Genomic DNA, 27,412 nt, shown 5'->3' with positions numbered 1-27,412 from the left:
CCAAGCACAAAGCCATCACCTCCAATGATGATGCTTTAGGTCTTCAGGAAGAATGAATCAAAACTTTCCAGGAAGCAAATGCTGAGACTCCAGTGTGGTTGGAAAGAAATCGCTGACAAATCTCTTAGAACTTTCCCAATGTCAGGTTTGAAGTTTCAAACAACTTCTCGGTATTTGCTTAGCAATCAGACTATTTCAGCTGCTATGTCACTCTCCTCTTAACCCGCCCAGCAGAGAAGTTAGGATGACAGAGTCATCTTGGCAAGAATTGGGTGCTACATAATTGGTGACATCAGAAGCAGTATCTGGTAGAAGCTGGTATGATTGATGGAAATCTACCCCAAGCAGCAATCTGAATAGTATTGATCTGCCTAAGGAAGGGAGCCAGTCCAAAAATGTCAGGCTGGATGTCCCAAAGGCAGGGGTGGGATACAACAGGATTAACTACCGGTTCGGTGATTTACGATGTGCTTCCCTGCACGCTGCGCTGTGTGTAAATCTTCGTCAGCTTGCTGCCTGGACAGCTGAGCAGCGCTGCTTCAGCATTTGAAAAAAGCACTTTTTTCCTGCTTTTTCAACCGCAGTTGTGCCTCGCACAGCAGCTGAGGTTGAAAAAGCAGGAAATAAAGGACAGGTAAGAGCCCAGGCAGGCGGGTGGGCCAAAACAGCAGCAGACATAGAACCGGTTCTATGTCTGCTGCTCTTCAGAGCTACCAGTTCTACAGAGCCGGACAGAACCGGTAGAATCCCACCCCTGCCCAAAGGTGCTTTTTTTCCAAGAGACAATTGGACTTCCCTTTTTTTTCCCCTGAAGAGGTTTCGCTTCTCATCCAAGAAGCCTCTTCAGCTTCTTGAAAAAAAAAAAAAAAAACACCACCTTTGGGACAACCATGACCTGGATGACTGAGAATCTCCATAGATGATAGGTTGGATGCTAATTTGGTCAATGTATTGATTAATTCACCCGGAAGACAGGTGAATTGGGGAACGTGAATAAATAAAACTGTTTTTCTTTCCAATAGCAACCACCAATTGTCCTCTTCAGAAAGTGGATTTAGATCTTCAACAATAAACATGCAACAACAATGGTTTTGTTTTATAATATAGATCAGTGGTTGCCAACCAGTGGGCTGGGCACCACTGGTGGTCCACGAGAAAATTTTGGTGGTCCGCAGAGAAATGTCACCCCCCAAAGCACCCCTCAAAGCAACTAATCCAGGCTGCGCAGGAACACAAGGCTTGCATCGCTTGCATTGAGAACAACACAAGGTAGTGAGGGGAGGGGGGAAAGGGCAGAGGGGGGAACTTGCCCCACTCACCCCACATGCCTCACCTGCCCACCGGGCTGCTTCTTTCTGCTTCTTTCTTCTTCTGCTTTTGGCTGCATGCAAGGAAAGCAGCAAAAATCTTTCTGTCTCTCCCTCAAACTCCTTTGGGACCCTGCAAGGCATCCTGCTCCAAGTGTCACAAAGACTCATTTCTGGTGGAGTTTGGGGGGAGAGAAGGAAAGACTTCTGCTGCTTCTGCTGCTTCCTTGCATGAAGCCAAAATTCTCTCTCTCTCTCCCCCGAGAACGGAGCTGGAGACGGTATCCTGCAATCCCAAACAAAAGAATGATTAATCGGTAGGAAAACGGGGTGGGGAATTTTCCTGCAGACTTTTGGGGGGATTTTCCCAGGGTCTCTGGTCTGCGGGATTTAAAATTATGAGTTTGTTGGTCCCTGAGGTCAAAAGGTTGGCGACCCCTGATATAGGTATCCCTTGACTTACAACCACTCATTTACTGACCATTCAAAATTACAATGATTTACAACCGGTCCTCGCTCTTACAACCAATGCAGCATTCCCCACAGTCACATGATCAAAGTTTGGGTGTTTGGCAACTGGTATGTATTTAGAACAGTTGCAGCATCTGGGGTTATATGATCGCTACTTGTGACCTTCCCAGCTGGCTTCCAACAGGTCAAGTCAATGAGAGAAGCTGGATTTGCTTAAAGATTGCATGTCACAACTGCCAGCGATCCGCTTAACAACTGTGGCATAAAATTGGATGCTCTCACTTAACAACTTCCTTGCTTAACAATAGAAACCCTGGTCTCAATTGTGGTCCTAATCCAAGGCCTATGTGTTTAACATGCAAAATGTAATTCCAGTATGCTTAAACTGATGACTATTCTTTCCCACACAACTCTCTTTCTTAATTTCATTTTTTTTTAAATTGTTTCTGAAAGAGATAAGGGGAAAATGCTGTTTTCTATGCATAGAAGATAGTTATTTTATTATTTACCACTCTATAAAGCCTTACTAAGATCACACCTAGAGTACTGCATCCAGTTTTGGTCACCACACTATAGAAAAGATGTTGAGATTCTAGAAAAAGTACAGAGAAGAGCAATCAGGATGATTAGGGGACTGGAGACTAAAACATACAATGAATTGGGCATGGCTAGTCTAATGAAGAGAAGGACCAGGGGAGACATGATAGCAGTCTTGCAATATTTGAGGGGCTGCCACAGAGAGGAAGAGGTCCAGAGGTGGCATTCAGCAGGTTCTGACCAGTTCTGGAGAACCGGTAGCGGTAATTTTGAGTAGTTTGGAGAACCAGCAAATACCACATCTGACTGGAGATTTTACAGTATCCTTCCCCTGCCACACCCACCAAGCCATGCCCACAGAACCTGTAGTAAAAAAAATTGAATCCCACCACTGAAGGGTCAAGCTATTTTCTAAAGCACCTGAAGGCCAGACAAGGAATAATGGATGGAAACTGAACAAGGAGAGATTCAACCTAGAAATAAGGAGAAACTTTCTGACAGTGAGAACAATCAACCAATGGAACAGAAGTTGCCTTTGGAAGTTGTGGGAGCGCCATCACTTGAGACTTTCAAGAAGAGATTGGACTGCCATTTGTCAGAAATGGTGTAGGGTCTCCCGCTTGGGCAGGGGGTTGGACTAGATGACCTACAAGGTCCCTTCCAACTCTGATTATCTGTTATCTGTTATTATTTCAGTTTGTATGGTTGCCCTCAAGTTCGAGGACTACCTGTGAAGGGAATTAAAAAGCATGGGTGTCATTGGCTCCATTCACACAACAAATGGAATCTGATGATTAAAGTCCTAGCATCCACCTTCACCCAGGTGGGGAAGCTTGGCTACTCTGAATCTTGAATCATTTTGCATGTGTGGATGTGTGCGTAGCTTAGTCTGTTATCTGAACTCAGCCTGTCTGGTTGGTTAACAATACTAATGTATTTCGTGAAGCCAGAAAATGGATTAAGTGAGAAATGAAACTTCAGAATATTACGTGATTGCAGTATATTCCCTTCTTTTGGTTCCTTAGTTCCGTCTTTAGACGCTCTTCCTTTTTAAAGAGCAGGAAGGACACGAGAAGGTACAGCAGGACATAGCAGTCCAACCCATAGCAGACCCTTTACCTGGGGCCTGATGTCTCCAACCACAATCCCCATCCTCCCCAGCCAAAGGGCTGCTTGCTGCTTGCAGCCCAAATCCCCTGGGCAGCACAATAGCCCCACGCTAAGACCAAGCCAAACTGCCCAGCTGGCCTGAAAAAAGTGGTGCATTGCATCCAAGCACCCTTCCTGCAGTCCCAGTAAGGACCCCCATCCTTGGCTTGTCCCTGGCCCACCCAGGAGCTCATCTTGCCCACCCACCCAAGGCCTAGGCCCAAGGGTGGGCTGCTGGGGGTTCACAGGGGTTCATGAGAGCCCCTAGCTAAGATTCTGTGCAGTTTGGAGAACCCCCAAATCCCACTCCTGGCCCACTCCACCCTGCCCCTCCCAGGGGAGTCACCCCCATGTCCTATTTTGGATGCAGAGAAGTGCGGGGCACCCGCAGAGGCTCGGAGAGGGCAAAAAATGGGCCCATTTCCGGCCTCCAGAGAGCCTCCGGAGCCTGGGCAGGCAGTTTTCATCCTCCCTGAGGCTCGAGGAAAGCCTCCGGAGCCTGGGGAGGCCAAAAACGCCCCCCCCTTGACATGGTGCAGGAGGCCGACTAGGCCACGCCCACCATGGCCACGCCCACCCAGCAACCGGGTAGAGAACCCTTTGCTAAAAATTTTGAAGTCCACCCCTGCCCAGGCTCCTTGCCTGCTCCTTGCCGCAAGAGGACTGACCATACGTAAGGGGTCCTTGGCGCTTTCTGAGCTTGTTTTCTTGCAGACGTTTCATTTCCCAAACTAGGTAACATCATCAGTGCTTAGGGAGGAATGTGATTTCCTGTCAGTGCCTTTTGGGCTGGTTGATTGTCTCTTTCCTGCAGTCTACAGATGCTGTAAATGTCTATATATCTATTGCAGTGGTGGGATTCAATTTTTTTTTGCTACCGGCTTGGTGGGCGTGGCAGGGGAAGGATACTGTAAAATCTCCACTCAGAGGTGGTATTTTGCCGGTACTCCGAACCACTCAAAATTTCCGCTACCGGTTCTCCAGAAATGGTCAGAACCTGCTGAATCCCACCTCTGATCTATTGGTGGCCAATTTGTCAGAGTGCCAGGCTTCTAGAAATTTCCCTGGCTTTTTTGGACTTGGCCTGGTCTAGGATGCTCACATTTTCCCCAATTGAAACTATGGTTAAGTCTGTCTAGAAAGGGGTAAAAAAAGGACCCCCGGCACTTCTCCACCTGCAGTCAGCATTCAGATCAACATGGATGAAGACCAACAATCAAGACAACATGGATATCAGACCAACAATCACGTAAACAATACCCCGATCAAGAAACTGCCAAGGAAGAGAAAATCATGGAATGTGCAGGAATGAGTAGATTGATATTGGCAATTAGAGAGCAAGAAGAAAAAGAATATTATAAAACATGGGATTTATTTTATCAATGGCTAGATAGGAAAATAGAGAAATGAAACACATTATAATGTGAATATAATACAATAGTAAAGATAATACAATGAAATCATATATTATAACTGATTACTATGGAAAGAATTCAAATTTGCTCAAAAAGGATGAAGTCAATGTGTAGTTAAAGTCTAATGATGATTTAACAATAAGATAACATGATATGGATAGGTTTTTTACAATATGAATTTTAATCTAAACTTTAAAGGAAAAGATAATATGCACAAGAGATTTGTACCAACTGACACACTGTACAATTGAAAGGTTTTATTTACTGTTTTACGTTTGTGTTTGTTTATATTTGTTGTCAAAATATTTATTTTTCAAAAAAATAAAAGAAACTGCCAAAGAAACCAACAGTAACCGCCCAACCAAATAATCTCTAAAACACTCAAGGAGCAAGCCGCTAGAATACAGGTAGTCCTCAATTTACCACAGTTCATTTAGTGACCATTCAAAGTTACAACGGTACTGAAAAAAGTGACTTATGACCGTTTTTCACACTTATGACTGTTGTAGCATCCCCATGGTCACGTGATCAAAATTCAGATGCTTGGCAATGGACTCATATTTATGACGGTTGCAGTGTCCGACCTTCCAACGAGCAAAGTCAATGGAGAAGCCTGATTCACTTAATAAACATGTCACTAACTTAACAACTGCAGTGATCCACTTAACCACTGTGGCAAGAAAAATGGGGCCAAACTCACTTAACAAATGTTTCACTTAGCCACAGAAATGTCGGGCTCAATTGTGGTCATAAGTCGAGGACTACTGTATAATATTGTATTATATTGATTGTCTCCTAGTATGATTTGATTGTTTATTTGTACCCTATGACTATCATTAAGTGTTGAACCTTATGATTCTTGATGAATATATCTTTTCTTTTATGTACACTGAGAGCATTTGCACCAAGACAAATTCCTTGTGTGTCCAATCACACTTGGCCAATAAAGTATTCTAGCTATCTCTTCTATCTATAAACTGAGAGCAAACTCCACTCCTTACTAGCACTGATGAGGTTATCTAGTTTGGGTAATGAAATGTCTGCAAGAAAACAAGCAAGCTCCAAGAGCACCAAGGGCCCATCATTTCAACCCTGAGCTACAAATATTCTCCTTTATTATAGGTGACCATATATAGCCAAGGCCTAGCCAAGCCTGGGGGTGGCCAGACCAGAATAAAAGAGAGCCTCTGGCTTTGGGCCGGCTAAAAATAACCAAGGAGGAAGAGGAGGAGGAGAAATATGAAGGGGGAAAAAGGGCCAAGTCAGAACCCAGCAGGGCTAATACAGGTGGTTCTTGACTTACAACAGTTCAGTTAGTGACCGTCCAAAGTTTCATTGCTGAAAAAAGTGATTTCTGGCCGTTTTTCACACTTATGACCGTTGCAGCATCCCAAGTCACGTGATCAAAATTCAGATGCTTGGCAACTGGTCCATATTTATGACGGTTGCAGTGTCCCTGGGGTCATGTGATCCCCTTTTGTGACCTTCTCACAAGCAAACTCAACGGGGATGCCAGATCCACTTCACAACCACATTCCATAAATTCACAACTGCAGCGATTCCCTGAACAACGGTGTCAAGCAAGGTCGCAAATTGAGATGAAACCCGCTTAGCAAATCCCCAAAGGGCTTTTTCAAGAGGCAAGTGGACTTTCTGGTTTTTTTTTTGCTTTGAAGACGTTTCCCTTCTCATCCAAGAAGCTTCTTCAGCTCTGACTGGATGGTGGGGAAATGGAAGGATCCAGTCTTGGATCCAGTCAGAGCTGTAGAAACTTCTTGGATGAGAAGGGAAACATCTTCAAAGAAAAAAAAAACAAACCAGAAAAGTCCAATTGCCTCTTGAAAAAAGCACCTTTGGGACAACCATGGCCTGGATGACCGAGAATCTCCATAGACATTTAGCGGCTTAACAAATGCCTCGCTTAATTACAGAAACATTGGGCTCCCTTACGGTCACAAGTCGAGGACTACCTGTCTCACACAAAGCGACAATTGTCTAGTGTGATTTTGTCCTCAGATCTTGTGTGAACCTTGTCTAATTCATGGGATTCCCTGTTATTTCTCCTTTCTCCGTGACCAGTCGTAGCCAAGGCCTAGCCAAGCCAAGCCCAGGACCAGTGCGAAAGAAAGCCCACGAGAGACTCTCTGGCTTTGGCCTGGCTAAAAATAACCAAGGAGGAAAAGAAGAAGAAGAAAAAGAAGAAGAAAAAGAAGAAGGGTTTGTGTGTGAACCTGAAGGGGCGAAAAGGGTGGGGGGGGGGGTTGAGAGGGGGGTGAGTCAGGACCCTGCAGGGCTAGTAGTCAATTTGAGCTGAGGGAAACGAAGAACTGAAGTCCAACTATTCCCCCTGTTCCACCATCTCCAGCTGCCCGGGCTATTTTTTGCCCTGGTTGACTAAATATGGTCAGGGAGGGATCGGTGGGGTGGAGGGGACGACAACCGAAAGAGGCCACTTGGCTTGGACGCGTGTTTCGGATGCTTCGCTGCGTATAAAAGCCTCGGAAAGGGGGATGCGGTTCTTGACCAGACGCTTCGCCCCGCACCTCCGTGCGGACTCCTTTACCCCCCCCCCTCCCTCAAACCCCCTTTCATCTTCCTCCTCCTCCTCTTTTCTTCTCTTTCTTTCTTTTTCTTTCGCGCCTTCTCTCAGGCTGACCTTTGCGGGGCGGAAGGGCAACCGGGGGTGGGTGGGTGGAAGGGGGGCAAAAAAAAAGAACAGCCGGACTTGGCGAACAAGGGTGGGTGGGCGCAGAGAGGGACTTTTTTTTTGCAGGGGTGGGGGGAAGCGAGGAAAGAGGGGTATTTCCTCTGCCGCCGCCCCCCACCCCTTCAAGCTCCCATGAAGTACTACCGCCGCCCTCTTCTGCGCGACCCCCACCCACCCCCGACTCCCAAACGCCTCTTCCTCCTCCTCCGAGGGGCTTTTCGAAGCGGCTTCCCCGGGAACGGCACTTTTTCTTCAACTCCTGCTCGGCTTCTGCCGGGTTCCTCCGGCTCTGTGGAGCGGCCCCCCTCCCTTTTCTCTCCCCCTCACCACACACACCTTAGCCGAAGATGCTGCAGGGAGAGCCGAGCGAGGTAGTGGTGCCCGGGTTTTTTTTTTGGGGGAGGTTGATGTGTGTGTGTGTGTGTGTGTAGGGATGTCTGTGGGGAGGAGGGAGAGGAGTGGGGTGGGGTTGCCTGAATTCCCTTCTCTCTCTCTCTCTCTCTCTCTCTCTCTCATTCATTCCCCGAGTGATGGGCTAATTCCATTAGTGGGCCTGCTCTCTCTCTCTTTCTCTCTCTCTCTTTCTCTCTTTCTCTCTCTCTTTCCCCTTCTGCATTAGAGATTAGCTTTAAGGGGAGAGGGGAAAAAAAAAAAGGCTGACGGCTGCTGCATGCAACGCGTTATTACCTTGTGATTCCTTGACCCTCCTCTACGCATCCCTAACTCCGGAAAGCTGATTCAGCTTTAAAGCCGGTTGACTACCACTGCTGCAACAGAAAAAAAAAAAAAAACATTCTTCTAACTGGTATGTCCTTTCTTTTCCGTTTTCTCCTTTCCTTTCCTTCCTCCCTCCCTCCCTCCATTCATTTTCCTTCCTCCCTCCCTCTTCTTTCCTTCCTTCCTCCCTCTCTTCCCCCCCCATCCTTTTCCTCCTTCCCTCTGTACGATCTTCCTTTTCTCTCTCCCCTTCTCAATTGCACCAGCTTAGCTTTCTTTTAAAGTGACCTGCTGGAAGACCCTTCTAATGGGCATGCAACCAACTTCCCTCTCTGGGTGTTTGTGTGTATGCGTGCACTTAAAATGCACGCTTCTGGATCCAGCAGTGGGGGCATCCATGTAGCGTGCTTTCCTAAAAAAAAAAAAAAGGGGGTGGAATTGGTTAATGTTAGGTCCGTTTGGATATTCTCTCTTTTCCCTCTCTTCTCCTCCCTTTTTTCCTCCTGTTGTTGTCATTTTGTTGCCGTAGCACACACTCCGCATTTAAAAACCCCCCAAAAAACAAAAAAACTGCAGCGCAAGCAGTGGATTAGAATAATCTGAACTGAAATGCTAGAACTTTGACTGTCCAGATCCTTTTACAAGGTTAAACCAACCTTTTAAATGCCTCATTCAGATATGAGCTGGTAATGACAGCTGTGAAGAGGGGATGGATGGGGGGTGGGTGGGTGGGGGGTGAAAGAGAAATGTTTGATATTAGTTACTGTCTGAAAAGCTCAAATGGCATTGAAAGGGAAGGCAGCAGCAGGAGGAGGAGGAGAGGCAGGGGTGGTTAGAGTACACATGCAAGATAGTTAAACTTAGCTTAAGTTGCCTGTGATTGCAATGCTGCGGTGATTAACCAGTGAAATGCCAGCCCAAGGAGCATTAACAATCACATAATCTATGTGATTTATGGCTAATCAAAAGGTGAAGGTGAGAAAGAAACAGGACACCAGCAAAAAATAGATGCTGGAGATGTCCCTCCCCCCCCCCCAAAGAAAAATCTTTAAAATTAGGAAAAGGGAACTTACACACTTAAGAACACTTCTTGACTGGGTCTCACTCTCTTTTTTGGCCTTTGAAGACCATCTTTATATGATGGTTTCCTTCAGCTTTCTAAAGCCATGCAATAACCAAGAATGCACTAACCAAGATATGAGCAGGGCTTCTATGTGCTAAGCAGGCTTACCTTCCTAAAGGCACCTTTACTGCCTAATATAAAGTGCCATTTATTCAAATTACTTCCAAAGGGCTGAATATGGAAGGTCTTTCCACCCTGTTATGCAGATATCACATAGGTGCAAAGTATATATGTACATTTATAGCTGTGTCCCTCTAGCTGGGTAATGCATGGTTATCTGTTTCTTGTGTAGGTTACAGTTGGGGTTTTACGATCCTGAACTGTGAAGTAGATCCAGTCATTCAAGTGGGTTTCCTCCAAGTCAAATGCACCAAAGAATTTCATCCTCTACCCTTTGAGTTTTAGTCTTCCTTAATAGTGTGTCATGCATGGGTGCATAAGGAAAAATGGAAGTCCTAAACCTCATCAAGACTGTCCACAATTGCACAGTCAGAGAAACTGTCGTGGTAATTGCTGCATTTCTTTAGAACTGACTCAGTTGTGTCATTTGCATCATTTGTTAATGTGGAAAACGGAGCCAATTAAATAAATAGTTGCTCATCGGTGGCAGGCTTAGCCAGACTTTCTTTAGCTCCAACTTTCCTATCTCTGACTTGTTCTTGGAGGGACCTTTTTGTTTTTTGGTCTTTCCGTTTAGAAGGTACACCTTCTTATCCTGAAGGTTGTGTTGCCAACCATCAAAGTTGTCACTGCAGGATAAAGAAGGAAGCTGTGCGGATTAAGCATAAAGGCATAGCATGATGCCCCTGAAATACCACACCCAGAAGAGATAATTTTTTTTTTCATCTTCAACATTTGGCCTCCTTAAAACTTCGAAACAAAACCCACCACTCTTCTATAGCTTTCTACCCATGTACACTTTCTATTCATGCAGGATTTTTTTCCTCACCAGGAATAAACCAATCATTCCAGATGAAGACAAGGATCTTGAATTGTCCTCTGTTATCCTTGAGGGTGTGAAAATGATAAATAACCCTGATTAAATGTAAAAGCAGCAGCTGAGCTATATAATTCTGCTGTGCTACAAGAAAAGGCAAAAGGGGGCTGGTTAGAGCCAGGAATCCACCTTTGGCATCTTAACCCAGCATAGCACACAAAGCAAATATAATACAAAAAAAGCATTTCTCCCAAATAGCAGGAAAAACAAATAAACAAAAACAAAAAATCCCTTAATCTGTAGCCAAACTTGGAAACTTTGAGGTGACTTTTCTATCACATGCAGTTTCTTAATTCTTTGGCATGGATAGGATTCTGTTCTCCATCTTTACATTTTAATATTAAGGAACCCTGTGGGTGCCAATGAATCGGTTTTGGCAAAAATATATAGCAAGGACACTTTGAAAAGTATCAGAACGGCAGCCTTCAAGCATTCTCTAAAATAATTTAGAAAGGCGGAAAGGAATAAATAAATGAAATGAATTGTGTCCATCCACTTGTGGCACTTTGGAAATAACTTTATCAGAATTAGGGAAAACTATCCGCAGGCTTTTAGAGAGGTCCATAAAATCTGTTCTTTTGGAATTTTGCTGATGAGGTTTGGGAATTAACATTTTTCTGTAGTCCCTTCTAAGAATGTGGGTGTGAGCATACACGCAACAATATGCTCAAATTCTTTAACCTGATTTGATTTTACTCAGACTAATTTCCGCTTTGCTTTTTTTTTTTTTTTGTTTCTCTCTCTTAACTGAGAATTCAGCTGCAGTTACAGTTAAAACAGATTTTATAAATCAGTGTTGACTGATGGAAAAATCAAGAGATTGTTAATTACCATATTATCATCCTTTGGGGGGAAAAAGATGCTTAACTTGATTAGCTTGAGAAACAAAAAAAAATGGGAGTACAGAATTGAGTGATTAAATGGAACTTGTGAACTACTGGGACAGTTTTGGAATAATGACACCAACAGGAAGAATCGTAATGAGTTATTTAGTATTTGCAACCGTGGCTTGAAACAAGTTGGGAACGTGTTTACCTCCCAGTTAGCATCTCAAAATGCAATCTGGAGGGTGGAGCTATAGGACTGGTCAATATAATTTAAGTATTCCAAAGTGCTTAGTTTGCCACTTGCTAAGTTTACTTAAACCCTCTTTAAAGGGTTCATTAGAAGCCTGTGAGAAATGGCAAAATTCATTAACATTAAGGCAGGCATTCCGCATTTGCCTATAAATTGGTATTGATCAAGACTGGTGGCAGCGAGGGTTGGGGGGGAGAGGAGGGGCAGGGAGAGGGAGAGGGAGAGGAGGGAACCATCAGATGGAGTAGGTGAGTGGACCAGCAAAGCATACTACACAGCAGTGCTGAACGAGGCATTTATGCACCAAGTGTGATCTCCTGGCTTGCTAGATGTTTAAACCCTGCTCATAATAGTTGCTGTTCAGCGCTCTTACCATTCCCGGGGATGTTATTCGGACCTCATTGTTAGGGGGAACTTTAAAGCTCAGAATGGCTGTGAAGTAACCAGTGGGAAGAGATGAAAAGGAGAGCGAGAGAAAAAGAGAGAGAGAAAAAAAGAGAAAGAGAAACTGCCTGGTGCAAGCAGAAGGAAGCTGCAGGAATTCACACACACACACATGGATACTACTTACACGCTCGCTCTCATTCACGCACACCCTCTGCAACCAGGAGAATTTGGTTTCTCCTCTGGCCTACATTGTCCATCCATTCCGGGCTGTGTCCCATGCTGTTCGGTGTGGCTGTCTCTTCCAGGAATCCTGCAGAGTTTGTCCGGGGAGATCTTTTTTTTATTTTATTTTTTTATTTTTGGAAAAATCCCACCTGCCTTAACAACTCATCCCCTGTAAAAGACCCCATGAAGAAAAAAAAAAAGGCAAGCTTTTCATTTCGACTGTTTCCATCGGGCTGTGTCAGCAATGATGCTTTACAGAAAATGGGTTGTCTGTGTGTTTTTTTGTTTTTTTAAACAGTGGACCTTTAAGGTAAGAGGGAGCTTCCTTTATGTTTTTAAAATAATTAAGCTGAAGAAGAAGAAAAAACACCTCTATATTCTATGTGTGAGAGAGCATATAGATGTGCATGCATGTAGGTTTCCTTTTCTGATAGCCAATGGAAGATGTTTAGTTCGCCTAGAATAAACACTTGATTTTTCTCTGTGGAGGTAATGAACATTTGGCTTCTATAAAGCATGTGGGAAACATTGTCTGTCTTTGTTGACTGGGGAGCAACCCATATCCTGCACGTGTGAAGAAATTAAACCTTTTTTTCTTCATTCTGTATAATGCATCCTGGCTTTATTTATCATAACTGAAAGTTTCCAATGCTATAGAAGTCTCTTTGATTTTAAAAACCTAGCCTACTTGGGTTGACAATTCACAAATCCATTCTAGTTCGAGGGGCCAACCCTTAAAAATGTGTTTCTTCTTTTTTTTGTCATTAGTTTAAGTGAGCTTTCATATGAAAATGAGATTTGTTTTGTGACTAATGAATTTGGTGAACCGTTCCTTCCGTACAAATCCATATTGCCTTCTTCTGGGAAAGAGAAAATGCTTGGTGAAGAGTTATGTCTGGATAACTAGGTGGGTTTTCGAGTTTCTCAAGTGCTGTGTCTCTAGTTGGATGGTGAATTATACAGCCAAGGAAGTAGGTGAATGAAGAAAACTATCCCCAAAAATACCACCTCTTCTTCTTTCACAAATTAAACCCACTTAATCGGTGACTTCCTAAGTTGGGCGTTTCTTCCCAAACTTGCCTGCTTGAATGACATACTTCTTTATATGCCCATATGAACCTGGCCAACTATGGAATGTAAAGAAGTATGTATTTCAGGCACGGATCTTCGCGCTGGTGCTCATGTATGGATGATGGAAGGAAAAAAAAACCCACACACCCTTAAAAAGAGGAATTTTAAAAATATTATTTAATGCCTGACACGGCAGTTCCAGGAGTCAATTGATGACCGAGTTCCAGCACATGTATTGTTCTGTCACTTTGCCTGTGTCAGCAGGTGAACCGCTCATCAGGACATTAAATATTCAATATGCTGACTGCGGTATGGGCTTTGAAAGGCAACGGCAGAGCAAATTTTACTGTCCACTTCCAGGCTTTTCTTTCTTTCTCTCTGTCACACTAACAGAGGTTAGGGCCTCTCTGCTTTTCCTTCCCTTTTAACTGGAGAGCATTTGTCTGTAGTGCAGATGGATTGACCTGCAGTTCTTTAAAAAGAAAAAAGAAAAAAAGAAATCTGTACACTTGTGATGTACATATTTCCATCTTGTAAATGAGATGGAAAGAGAGATTCCGAAAGTCCAGGAAAATCTACATAGCATTTTGGGGATGAGATGGTTTTTAGCACACTCCTTCTAGCCCTCTTGTGAGTTTTTTGCCATGTTTAAAAGTTATATATATATATTTTTTATAAAAACATTACTTGCAGACTTTCCCAATCTCCATGACTCTGGGCTCAAATGTAGATATTTACTCAAGGTTTTAAAAGCAGGGGGGAAATGCCGTGATTAAGCAGATTATTAAGATTATATACACTGTCAAGGAGCCAATTCATGGGGAACTATTCTGCTTAGTGAGATATGTGGTGGTTGTTTTTTTTTTTTTTTTTTGGAGGTTGTGCTTCAGAAAGTCTTTGCAGTTTATTCCACTGATGCCATTAGAAATCAGTCTTTTGTACATCCATTTCTTGCGCTGAACATGTTGGACTTAGTTGCTGAATTAACCCATTTTTCGGGCTTTGCAAAAGACATTGAATCATAAAATAATAACACTTGGCTAGGTTCGCCTAACTCACTACCCCACCCCTCATAAACGCTAGTCTGAGCATAATGTAGTTTTGTCTATTGTAGAAACACATAATATTTTAACCGATTTGGTGAAGTGCGTTGCATGAACATAATCAGTGTTAATTTTGCTGCAATTAAACGAGGCCTACTGGTCTGGGAAACCATGAATCTTTTTATCGGTTTCATGCCTTCGTGGTGAAAAGGACTCCTATATTTTTGATTCAGTTCAATGGCTGGGATGTTTTCCCTCCTCTTTCCTGCAAGGCGCATTAACTCTTCCTGAACTTTTCTCATTGGTAACCCAGAACAGTATTCCCAAACGAGAATACCTTCTGAAGTGTTCAAGAAAGCTGCATGTCACCAGATGCCTGACAAACTGTAAGAGTTCTTGATGTCAGAAATGGTGTAGGGTCTCTCGCTTGGGCGGGGGGCTGGACTAGATGACCTACAAGGTCCCTTCCAACTCTGATTATCTGTTGTCATGTCTTGATCTCTCGGGACTTGAATTGCTGGCCTGGCAGGCAGCAGATGTCCTCTTTGCGGATCTTAGCTTGGTTTGCTCTTGCTAAAAAGAAAAAAAGAAGTATCTTACCGTACCATTTCCACCCCTTCCAAATTCTACCTTGCAAAAAGGGGCTTGAGGGTGGGCCATCAGATTTTGCTTAACACGGGGCCGATGTGAGTGTGAGGAAGATGACTTAAGGTCACCGACCAAATTTGGGAGCCGCTGCAGCATTCTAGAAAGTGTATTTTTATACAAGGATGCCGCCAACTCGCCCTTGTGGACCTATTGATCTCAGATGACCTCTGCTCTTTAGAGGAGAGACTTATTGCAAGGCCAGGCTACAACAGGTGTAAGAGAAATAATCTGGGTTAAAGCATGGCTGCCAAAAGCAGTGATCTTTGGCTTGAACAGCAGGTGCCCTCTCTAAGTATAGCAAATGACTGCAGAAGCGGCCCAGGGAAATGAGAATGGTTCAGAGTGAGAGAGACGATGCATGGTTCAGTGGTGGGAATGTCCAAAGCAGGGGCGTGTAACAAGCTTGGCAATTTTAAGGCTTTTGGAAATTCTAGGAGTTGGAAGTCCATAAGTTTTTCAAAGTTGCCAAGGCTGGACATCCCTGCCCTAGACATTCCCACCGCTGAATCATGAATCCTCTCTCTCCCTTTGGACCGTTTTCATTTCCCTGGGCAGCTTCTGCAGTCATTTGGTCTAAGGCGCATGGAGATGCCATGCTTCTTTGCAGAGGTATGATTGTCTTTTCAAAGCCCTGGGAGGTCACCCAACCCCTTCCATATCCCAAACTGCAGGACCATACTGGGAGCTGGCTTGTTTGGGAACGCGCAAACCATCTTGGGTCTCGGTCCATTAAATCGAAAGGGCATTTGTGGAAGTCCAGCTGAAATCATTGGTAGTTCTTTTTGTACAAGGAGCCTAGCTCGTTAAAAATAGATCTGCTGAATTGTTATGCATTGCATTTAAACTCGGATCTCATCCGAACTGTAGATTTTCACGGGTACTGGTTTGTAGGTCTAGGTGTGTTCAGGTCTTTTCCCATGTAAGATTAAGAGTATCTTGGCGACGTTTCGGCGAGGTCCCAATCGCCATCCTCAGGCTGGTGCTTTCTGCTTTGTGCCAGTGCACAGAGATAATCCTTGAAGACGGGAGTGGGCTGCTTAGAAGTTCCCTACCCATAATTAGTTTCGGCAACTGAAACCTGTCCATTCTCATGCCTTTTCTGTGGACACATGTTTTATTACTATTTAAATCACAACCCTGTTTTTTTCTATTTATATGATTCGACGTGCACGTAATGCAATATGATCCGTTTTCTGTTTCAATAGGGCACGTGGCCATCCTAATTACAATTGCTAAATGTAGTTCGACAGATTGGCATAGTGACCTATTAAAGTCCAAGATGTCGAGCATTGCTTGATAATGTGGCACAAAGAAGAAAAGTTAGTAGTCCTACTTTATGTGGCTGGCAAACTGCATTCAACTCGGTGTATGGTAAATTGCAAGGCCCTGTTTTGAGAAAATTTAATTTCAGGGTTGTTGGGTTTTTTGGGTTGTTGGGGGGGTTTGGTGGTGTCCTTGGTGCTTTCTGAGCTTGGTTGTTTTCTTGTAGATGTTTCATTATCCAACTGCGTTACATTTTCAGTGCTTTTGTTTTAAGATTGCAGCACTGAAAGTCCTTAACTTTCCCTGGCTTTTTCACCCCCACATGAGAACTAATTAATTGAGCAAAATATTTCCTATGTAACATGCTTAGGAATAATAATAATAATAATAATAATAATAATAATAATAATAATAATAATATTTAGATCAGGGGGGTTCAGAAACACTTGGTGTGTGCTTGCTTGCATCTTACGTGTATTAATTTAGATTTATGAAACCCTCATAGTTTGCAGTAACACCAAAAGTAATAAACATTTTAAGCCAAGAACAATTATGATTTTGCTTTAAAAGTTTAGATTTTTAAAACCATATTATTTGTTCTCCAAAGGCACAAAGAGGTTAGGGTCTGGAACACAGCAGGAAATTGTGCACCTCAGCAATTTGGAGAGGCTGGATGCCAAATTGCTGCGGGCCAATCTCACAGCATCGATGGACCAATTTCCTCAGGTGATCTCAGCATTGAAGGGTATCACCAAGGCCTTCTCTCAAAAGATCCTAGACCCAAATCGCGCAGATAGCATCATGAATCTTCTCTTGAGACAAATTAGCAACCAGTGTAAGCCATTGTAGGGGTATGAAGGCGGAGTGACTAAGAAACTGAAAGCAGCTAGAAAGTTGACAATGGGGTTCAAACCCAAGCGCTGCGGGATGGAGCAAGCTCCTGTTCTTGCCCTGGCTCCTGCCCATCTCGCAATTTGAAAGCATGCGAGTAGATAAATAGGTACCACTTCAGTGGGAAGGTAACAGGATTCTGTGTGCCTGGGCATATTGTCATCCTGGGCACATGACTGCGGAAACATCTTCAGACAATGCTGGCTCTCTCGGCTAAGGAAATGCGGCACTGTTCCTTAGAATCAGATATGACCGGATAGAGCAGGGCTGTCAAACTTGCAGCCCATGGTCCGGATGCGTCGTGCATTTTGGTGCTTTTGGCAGTGTGGGCAGGTGCCAAGTCCTGCTGGAAAATGAAGTCAGCATCCCCATAAAGCTTGTCTGCAGAAGGAAGCATGAAGTGCTCCAAAATCTCCTGGTAGACGGCTGCGTTGAGCCAGGACTTAATGAAGCACAGTGGACCAACACCAGCAGAGGACATGGCTCCCCAAATCAACACAGACTGTGGAAACTTCACACTGGACTCCAAGCATTTTGCCGTGTGTGCCTCTCCATTCTTCCTCCAGACTCTGGGTCCTTGGTTTCTAAATGAGATGCAAAAGTTGCTCTCATCAGAAAAGAGGACTTTGGACCACTGAGCAACAGACCAGGTCTGTTTTTCTTTAGCCCAGGTAAGATGCTTCTGACGTTGTTTGTTGTTCAGGAGCGGCTTGACAAGAGGAATACGACATTTGAAGCCCATGTCCAAGATCTGTCTGTGTGTGGTGGCTCTTGATGCACTGACTCCAGCCTCAGTCCACTCCTTGTGAAAGTCTTTTCCTGACAATCCTCTCCAGGCTGTGGTCACCCCTACTGCTCGTGCACCTTTTTCTTCCACACCTTTCCCTTCCACATAACTTTCTATTAATGTGCTTTGATGCAGCACTTTGGGAACATCCAACTTCGTTTGCAATTAACTTTTGAGGCTTTCCCTCCTTATGGAGGGTGTCATTGATGGTTTTCTGCACAACTATCAGGTCAGCAGTCTTTCCCACGATTGTGATTCCTACTGAACTTGACTGAGAGACCATTTAAAGGCTCAGGAACCCCTTGCAGGTATTATGGCTTAATTAGCTGATTAGAGTGGGACACTTTGAGCCTAGAATATTGAACCTTTTCACAATATTCTAATTTTCTAAGATTGTGGATTTGGGGTTTTCATGAGCTGTAAGCCATAATCATCTCAATTATGACACATCATGGCTTGAACTATCTTGCTTCGCGTGTAATGAGTCTATCTCATATATTAGGTTCACCTTTTAAGTTGCATTACTGAAATAAATGAACTTTTGCACGATATTCTAATTTTTTAAGTTTCACCTGTATTTTGAAATCATTTTCTTCCAAAGTGGGAAAAATATGCAGGCTGTTGTTGGCATACAACCATTTATTTAGTGACCAATGTTATAACAGCACGGGGAAAAAAATGTGGCTTTCTCACCCTTATAACCATTGCAGCAACCTCACAGTCACGTGATCAAAATTGGCAATTGGCTTATATTTGTGACGGTTATAGCGTCCCAGTGATCGGCATTCACAACCTTCTCAGCCAACTTCTGACATGCAAAATCAATGATGAAGCCGGATCTGCGTGATTTGCTTAACCACACTGATTTGCTTAACAAACATGGCAAAAAAAAAGGTCGTAGAATTGGGTGTGAATCACTTAACAACAGAAATTCAAAGTCCCCATTGTGTCCCGTAAGTCAAGGACTACCTGCAATTGTCATATGGGGTTGTGAACTACCCAGAGTCACTTAGATGAGATAGATGGCGTAGAAATGGAATTAATTAAATTAAACATCAATCAGAGGTGATTGGGTTTTGCCTCCATCTCTGGGAGATGCCTATGGCCCTGTTATGACTTGTGGACTTCAACTCCCAGAATTCCTGAGCCAGCCATAATTATTAAGTGTGATCATTTAAAAGCCAAATAATTATTGGGAATTAAAGAGGAGTTAACTAAATGATGTATAAGCTAAAAGGGTGGTACACTCAAATTGGTAATTGTAGGGGAATTTTTTTCCTTTTTGAATTGTTTGAATTGGGATGAAATTTTTGAAATGGTGAAATAAAAATATGCGATGAAATTGCAAACCTGACAGATAAAAGTATAAAGAAGTATAACGAATATGAAAATATGAGAATGATTTAAAGTAAAAAGAAATAGGTTAAGAAATGAATAGAAAACATATAAAATAAATTTGAGAAAAGTACTTGAGAAAATTTATAGAAAATACGTAATGTAACGATAGGATATAAAATCAAATGTGAAAGATGAATATGTAACCAAGGTCATGTTTGTATGGAAATGTGAAAACTTGGAATCATGCTGTTCACTAAAATAGATGTTTTTGAAATGTGAAAAAAATAAAAAAAAAACTTTTTACAAAAAAAAAAAGTCCACAAGTCATAACTGGGCCATAGTTTCCCCCCACTTCTGACCTAAGGAGGCTAGGAATTGAGTCGGATGGAGAATCCCTTGTCCGGTGGAGAGAAAGGACAAGGGTGCATTGCAGAGAGTGATAATAACCCCATCCCTTGGGTTGTGTTCGCACCACTCAAATTAGCCTCTCCATCTTGTCTGGATTTAGCTTTGATTTATTATTCTGTCTTGCAGCCCAGAATTGACTAGGTTAGGCATCTTCACTGCAGCTTTGAAAAGATGTCCCCCCTCCCTTCTGCAGATGGTAACAGTGCACTTTAGAAAAGAATACAGCTCAACTTTCACACTGGCGAGTGTATTTTGGAACCAGCATTACGGCATGGGTTTTCAGTGGCGCGTTGGTCTCTTAGCCTCAATGTTGCAACAGTGAACTGCAGACCAGACTTGGGGTGTAATTCAGCAAAACGTGGTTAGATTCAATCGGTATACTCTTATAGAATTCTTTATTGGCCAAGTGTGATTGGACACACAAGGAATTTGTCTTGGTGCATAGGCTCTCCGTGTACCTAAGAAAAAATAAAATACTTTAATCAAGAATCCTAAGGTACAACACTTAGTATCAGTCATAGGTTACTATAAGCGGGGGGGGGGTTGGGGTGGGGGGGGGTGGTGTTTTTGGGTTGTTTGGTTTGTTTTTTTTTTTTGTTTTGGGGGGGGTGGGGGGGTTTTTGGTGGTTTTTTTTTTTCTTTTTTTTTTTTTGGTTTTTTGGGTGTTGCCGGTTGTTTTTTTGGTGGTGTTTTTTTTTTGTGGTTTTTTTTTTTGTTGTGTTGTTTCTTTATATCCTGGTGTGGGCGGGGCCCATAAAGGGGGGGGGGGCGGGGGGGGGGGGAAAGGGTTGGATTGTATAAAATCAAATCACACATAGGTTACTAATACGCAATCAAAACATACTAGGGAAACAAATACAACAATATTAATTGTAAAGATACAAGCAACATGGTTATAGTCATAAGTGGGAAGAGATAGGTAATAGGAAGGATGAGAAGAATAATAGTAATACAGTCTTACTAAGTAATTTGACAGTGTGGTGGGAGTTAGTTGTTTAGCAGAGTGATGGCATTCGGGGAAAAAATGTCCTTATGTCTAGTTGTTCTGATGTTCAGTGCCCTGTAGTGTCGTTTTGAGGGTATATTATATATATATATATATATATATATATATATATATATATATATATATATATATATATATATATATATATATATATATATTATAATTTAATTATAATTTGAAGGTAAATTATAATTTGGTGTGACTCCTTATTATATATATTATAATTTAATTATAATTTGAAGGTAAATTATAATTTGGTGTGACTCCTTATTATAATCCTGAATAATAATTTGTTTTTGTTATTCTAAAAAGAAGTCAGTTTTTATGCCGTCATCTTCCACTGATGAAGCAGCATAAGAACATGCTAACATATTTTCAGAGTGATAAAAGACCTCAAATCCAAGTTTACTATTAATACTTTATAACATGATGTGATCTTTAAAAAAAATCACACCATGAGTTTCCGGGAATTAACCTTGGCCGCTCAGTAAAATTATATTTCCTAAGTTTAAGACTGATTTTCTTTTTCTTTACATTGCTGGTATTTTTTCCCCAGAACACACTATATTCCAAAATCGAACAAATGCATTCACTATCTTGGCTATTAAGTAAGATGCTTAATTTCTTGGTTATCTCTTAATTTTGCCTATTATTGAAAATTTTAATTTCTTTCTTTTTGAAGAACAAAATTGCAGTTGTTGGGATTTTTCCCCACCATAAAGTACTTTATTCTTGAAACCAGAGACAATTTTTTCAGCAAGTTCTTTGAGCTTATATTTTCTTTTTCAATTTGGATTCTTTTTCTATTTGCATGTTTGCTTACAAGGATTGCTAGATTCCAGCACCGGATTTATATTAATGAAATGCATTTTTTCATGCTATTTTGATTTCTTCTAATTTTCCCCTCCCCTATGAATTAATATTCTTGTTAATTAAAAGGAATTACATTAGAATGTGAGCAAACCATGCAGAATGCAAATTTTATGTAAATATTTAAGTGGCTCTAAATTGGGGGGACAGCTTGCCTTTACAATGTTTTAAGAACTTAAGAAGCAAAAACTGCTAAAAAAAAAGAAAAAGAAGGGCAGGTTAGAAGCAGTTAAAGGGTGTGCTAGAAAAGCAATCTTAAATAAGTTGGTGGAAAAGATCTAAATGTAATTTAAGAGCCCATTTTTGGGGTGGATCCAAGCAATAAGAACTTTTGAACAGAAACGATGCATCAGGACGAGACAGAAAAATACGTAGTAAATTTAAAGCGCTCAGAATGGATAGCTTTAAAGTTTAACGTTGACTTTAATGATCCTTAATAACTTTTCTTTTAATGATGGCATTAATATTTACACTGATCTCACCTAAAAGTCTTCACACCCACCCCCCATCATTCAGAATGGATATGATTTCCAGTCCCTTTTGCCTCTGAAATGAATAGAAAATAAGTCACTTAGAAAGGACAGCAAAAAAGTTATACAGGTGGTTTTTGACTTAAAACGGTTCATTTATTGGCCGCTTGAAGTTACAACGGCATTGAAAAAAGGGACTTGTGACCGTTTTTCACACTTAGGACTGACCGTTTGCAGCATGCCCATGATCACATGATCAAAATTCAGACGTTTGGCAACCGACTTGTATTTATGACGATTGCAGTGTCCCAGGGTTGTATGATCCCACTTTTGCGACCTTCTGATAAACAATGGGGAAGCCAGATTCACTTCACAACCGGGGATTACTCACTTAAACAACGGCAGTGTTTCACTTAATGACTGTGCCAAGAAAGGTCTTAAAATGGGACACAACTTACTTAACCCATGTCTCACTTAGCAACAGAAATGTTGGCCTCAGACATTGTGGGTCGTCAGTCGAGGACTACCTGTAGTAAATTTCCAGAGCATGATTGCTAACCTCGTTTGCCACACTTTATTCAGGGGCATTTCAAGTCATTCAGCCAAGAACATTGAAAAATCCAAGAACCGTCTTCCACCGCAGCTAGGGGAGGATTTGTTTTAACTGCCGGTTGTGGAAACAGTAGCTCAGAGGATTGTAAAAGCTGTAAATCTGGTGAGCCAAATTAGTTACATTTTTCTATTTTACACGCTCCACAAAATTTCCTCTTTCTATATTCCTCTTTCTTTCTCTCTCGCACACACACACAAATGAACATTCCGCTTGTGCTTGACAATTATTCCTGAATATTATTCTGTTTTACCGAATAGAGTTGAAGGGGCCTTGGAGGTCTTCTAGTCCAACCCCCTGCTATATTCAGACAGATGGCTGTCCAGTCTCTTCTTAAAAGCCTCCAGTGTTGAAGCACCCACAATTTCTGAAGGCAAACAATCAGGAAATGTCTCCGTTAGTTCTAGGTTGCTTCTCTCCTTGATTAGTTTCCACCCGTTGCTTCTTGTCCTACTCTCAGGTGCTTTGGAGAATAGCCAGGAGTGGGATGCTACCGGTTCTGCACGGCTCTATAGAACCAGTAGCTCTGAAGAGCAGCAGACACCGAATCAGTTCTGTGTTTGCTGCTGTTTGGCCCACCCGCCTGCCCAGGCTCTTATTCTATTTCCTGCTTTTTCAACCTCAGCTGCTTTGCGTGGTACAACTGAGGTTGAAAAAGTAGGAAAAAGAGGCTTTTCAAATGCTATGCACCCACGTGCAGCGCTTTTCAGCTTGTCCAGGCGGTACAGCTGATTTTTTTTTTTTACACACGCGCCCAAAACGTAGTCACCGAACCGGTAGTAACACTGGTTGAATCCCACCCCTGAGAATAGCTTGACTCCCTTCTCTCTGTGGCAGCCCCTCTGATATTGGAAAACTGTCTCCCCTAGTCCTTCTTTTCATTAAACTAGATATTGCAATCATTCTTCATATATGTTAGCTTCCAGTCCCCTAATCATCTTTGTTGCTCTTCTCTGCACTCTTTCTAGAGTCTCCACATCTTTTTTATAATATGGTGACCAAAACTGGATGCAGTATTCCAGGTGTGGCATTATTAAGGCTTTATAATTTTGTTTTTTTTATAGTTTTATAATTTTGTATGGATAAAGTTAAAGCAAAAGAGAAAAACCGGAGAAAAGCACCAATATATTTTTTAAATTTGACAACTTTTTGTTTCTTGGCCAGAGCTATTCATAATCTAGGGGATTGTTTATTTTTTATTTTTTTTTGAGCCACGAAGAATATCTTCTGATTTTGAATAAATAATCATCAAATTCCATCACAGCTTTTTTTTTTTTTTGCAATTTAAGTTTAGTGACACATGCAGCAAAAGCAGCAAAGCATTTTCTTATACAAGGTTCCTGTGCATACACTAGTTCTATTTTTTTTTAATGCAAGAGAAAGGAGTACATCAGCAGTCTTACTTAAAACTGTTGACCCACTCTGAAAAATGTTGCATTGAGAATAAACTGCTATTAAGCATGATTAGATTGACCTGCAAGACAGAGGTTTTAGCTGCTACATTATAAGTCAATCAAAAGGAACATCACTTGGATTGGGTGGAGAGAGAAAGGAAAGGAAAGGAAAGGGAAGGGAAGGGAAGGGAAGGAAGGAAGGAAGGAAGGAAGAGAGGGAGAGGGAGAGGGAGAGAGAGAGAGGGAGGGAGAGAAAAGAAAAGAAAAGAAAAGAAAAGAAAAGAAGAAAAAAGAAAGAAAAGAAAAGAAGAAAAGAAAAGAAAAGAAAAGAAAGAAATTGTTCCAGGCTCCTTTCATTTTTAATTTATGTGTCCATTCAAAAGGGGTACCGTAGTTTTATGTTATTTTAGAAAGGATATGTGTATCCTGGGGAAAGTGTTAATTGCTGCCATTTTAGCAGCAATTGAAAGTATGGGACTCAGATCAACTGAATCAAAAGGTAAAAAAGAAAATGTACTGATTCAGGTTTTAGGCAACTGGGCACGTTTGATTGCAGAATAGATCTGCACTGCAGCGCCCATTATCTCTTGCTTCAGCGTTCAGGTTAAGCGGGCAAGGGAATCCCTTCTGTTCTCCAGCCCATGTTGATCCAGATAGCGTGGCATGGTTTGCCCAAAGGTATGGCAGTCCCTCCCTGCCCTAACCTCTTATGGACAGACTTCCCACCTGGCTAGCCAGCCCTGGCTAATTTTGAAAAAGCTAACCAGGAAATGAAGTTTGAAAGACGGCAATGGGCAATTATTTTCATATTGTTTCTAAAAAGAAAAGAAAAGTATATCGACAGGCCCAAGTGGTCTTCAGAAATCAAGCTTATCTCAAGAGAGTTTTTGTCTCCTCCTCTTCCTCCTCCTCCTCCTCCAGTCTGTATCCAGATGATCTACAAACTCTGTTAATCTGTAAACCTCCATCTCCCTTCCTTCTCCTTCTCCTTCTCAAAGATCCATCTCATCCTGGGCACCCTTTTTTTTAAACTATTACCACCTGGCAGATGGTACAGAATAATAAAAACAAGGACAAATAGGCTGAAAAACAGCTTCTATCCCAGGGCAGTAGCTCTTTTGAATTCTGCTGTATAGTGCAGTGTTGGTGTGGTGTCGGGGGTTTCCTGTTCAATGTGTGAAGGGTGAAGGATGTGTGTTTGTGTTTATTTTCATGGTCATGATGTGCACTGAAGATGGTATTTGATTTCGTTGTACGAGCTGCAATGACAATAAAGTAAACTAACTCTGTCTCCATCTCTCTTCCTTTCCTTCCCCTTCTCCTTTCTTCCTTCACCTACTCCTCTGCCATAATTTCCATCTCCCTTCCTTTTCCTTCTCTTTCTCTCCTCCTCCTCCTCCTCCTCCTCCTCCTCCTCCTCCTCCTCCTCCTCCTCCTCCTCCTCCTCCATCATTTCCATCTCCATCTCCCTTCCTTTTCCTTCTCTTTCTCTCCTCTTCCTCCTCCTCTTCCTCTGTCTCCTTCTCTCCTCCTCTTCCTCCTCTTTATTATTTATTTATTGAACAAATGAAGTCTAAGTGTTTAAACCTTCTAAAATATATGTCACATTCTAATATCCAGTGTGCAAGGTATGATTTTTTTTTTCTGGTCAAGTGCATGTTGGCCATGAACAAAAATTAGAACTATGATAAATTGCAGCCCTGTGAATTCAATAGAAAAGGAGAGAAAAAAGCGACAAAATAACGAATTCAGGGTGATATGATGAAGTGTTCTTGGGAACCTCTAATTCAAATTAGCAGATGGAATTCTGTTTTGCTTTTATTTTAGAGGTTGGCATTATCTAGTCCAGTGTAAGAAGTGTTCCTGATGCTTGTCTGATATTATTTTAGGAAAATCTCTGCAGAGTTGTTGTCTGTCCTTCCAATTCACCTTTTGTCCTTGTCCTCTGAATCTGCATTTCCTTTTTTCTCTCTTTTGCTTCTGTATTCTCATTTTGTAATAATCCATTTTTAATTTCTCGTCTGCTTTTGGTGGTCCCCTAGCATAACGTGTAAACATTGGTAGTGCCTACATTAAATGTTTTGGAGAAAATAAAGTGCTATAATAAAAACTCACTGTGGAAAATTGCAGTGACGTACCTGGTCTCCCACTTTAACATTTAGCAAAGGAAAATTATTAACAGGAGGCCACCCTACTGGCTATATTCAAACGAAATGCTTAAATGGATCGTTTAAAAACTAGAAACTGCATCTATTACAATGTGCTGCATAGAGTTGCATCTTCTTTTTTTCTCCTAGCATTTTCATGCATATGCAGGATCTTTTTTTTCCTCCTAATTGTGGGTTTTGTTGTTGTTGTTGTTGTTGTGTAATTTATCCAGGAAACTTACCATTCAATATATGGTACAAATCTAGAAAATTCAGTAACTAGGTTAGGCATGTTATGTTTACAGGACTGGATAAATCTTATTTTTATTTCTATCATCTTATAAGATTTGGACGTGGTTGGTACTACAGGTAGTCCTTGACCTACAACAATTCATTTAATGACAGTTTGAAGTTATAATGGCATTGAAAAAAATGACTTATGACTATTTAAGACCATTTAGAACAGTTTGAACAGCTAACCCAGTGGAACAACTTGCCTCCAGAAGTTGTGAATTCTCCAACACTGAAAGTTTTAAAGAAGCGATTGGACAACCATTTGCCTGAGCTAGGTTGGACTAGAAGACCTAGGTCCCCTATAACTCTGTAATTCTATATTCTGTCCTTCCAACTCTGCTATTCTATATTATTTGTCCTTCCAACTATTCTATTCTATTCTATTCTATTCTATTCTATTCTATTCTATTCTATTCTATTCTATTCTATTCTACTCTACTCTACTCTACTCTACTCTACTCTACTCTACTCTACTCTACTCTACTCTATTCTATTCTATTCTATTCCATTCCATTCCATTCCATTCCATTCTATTCCATTCCATTCCATTCCATTCCATTCTATTCCAATTCTATTTGTTCTATTCCATTCCATTCCATTCCATTCCATTCTATTCTATTCTATTCTTTACACTTATGGCTGTTGCAGCATCCCCATGGTCACATGATCAAAATTTCAGACGCTCGGCAACTGGTTCATATTTATGACAGTTGCAGTGTCCCGGGGTTATGTGATCCTTTTTTGCGACCTTTTGACAAGCAAAGTCAAAGGGGAAGCCAGATTCACTTAACAACTGGGTTACTAACTTATTGACTGCAGTGATTCACTTAACAACTGTGGCAAGAAGGTAAAATGGGGCAATGTTCAAATGTCTCACTTAGCAACATAAATTTTGGGCTCCATTGTGGTCATAAGTTGAGGACTACCTGTATTATTGGTGTAATTAATTCATTTGTACAACATCTGGGTCCCAGTTACTCAAAATGGGGGACTGCTAAGAAATTGCAGGTTTCTGGATTAAACAAGGATATTGGAACAGAGATGAGGGGCATTTCATCTC

General features: G+C 41.8%; 1 long non-coding RNA gene and 1 pseudogene across 1 annotated transcript; one reads left to right on the top strand and one right to left on the bottom strand.

Moving 5' to 3' along the window:
- Positions 1 to 27,412, bottom strand: part of LOC148131079 (uncharacterized) — a 264,949-nt pseudogene that overhangs the window by 63,729 nt on the left and 173,808 nt on the right.
- Positions 7,979 to 18,363, top strand: LOC148131080 (uncharacterized). Its single transcript, XR_015748421.1, has 2 exons — positions 7,979 to 12,422; positions 16,745 to 18,363. It is a non-coding gene; the product is annotated as an uncharacterized LOC148131080 (long non-coding RNA).

Source organism: Notechis scutatus, chromosome 3 (assembly GCF_049901735.1).
Source record: "Notechis scutatus isolate UNSWTSFEM ecotype Mainland chromosome 3, rNotScu1.2, whole genome shotgun sequence".
Classification (NCBI taxonomy): Eukaryota; Metazoa; Chordata; class Lepidosauria; order Squamata; family Elapidae; genus Notechis; species Notechis scutatus.
This window is presented reverse-complemented; position numbering and strand designations above follow the sequence as displayed.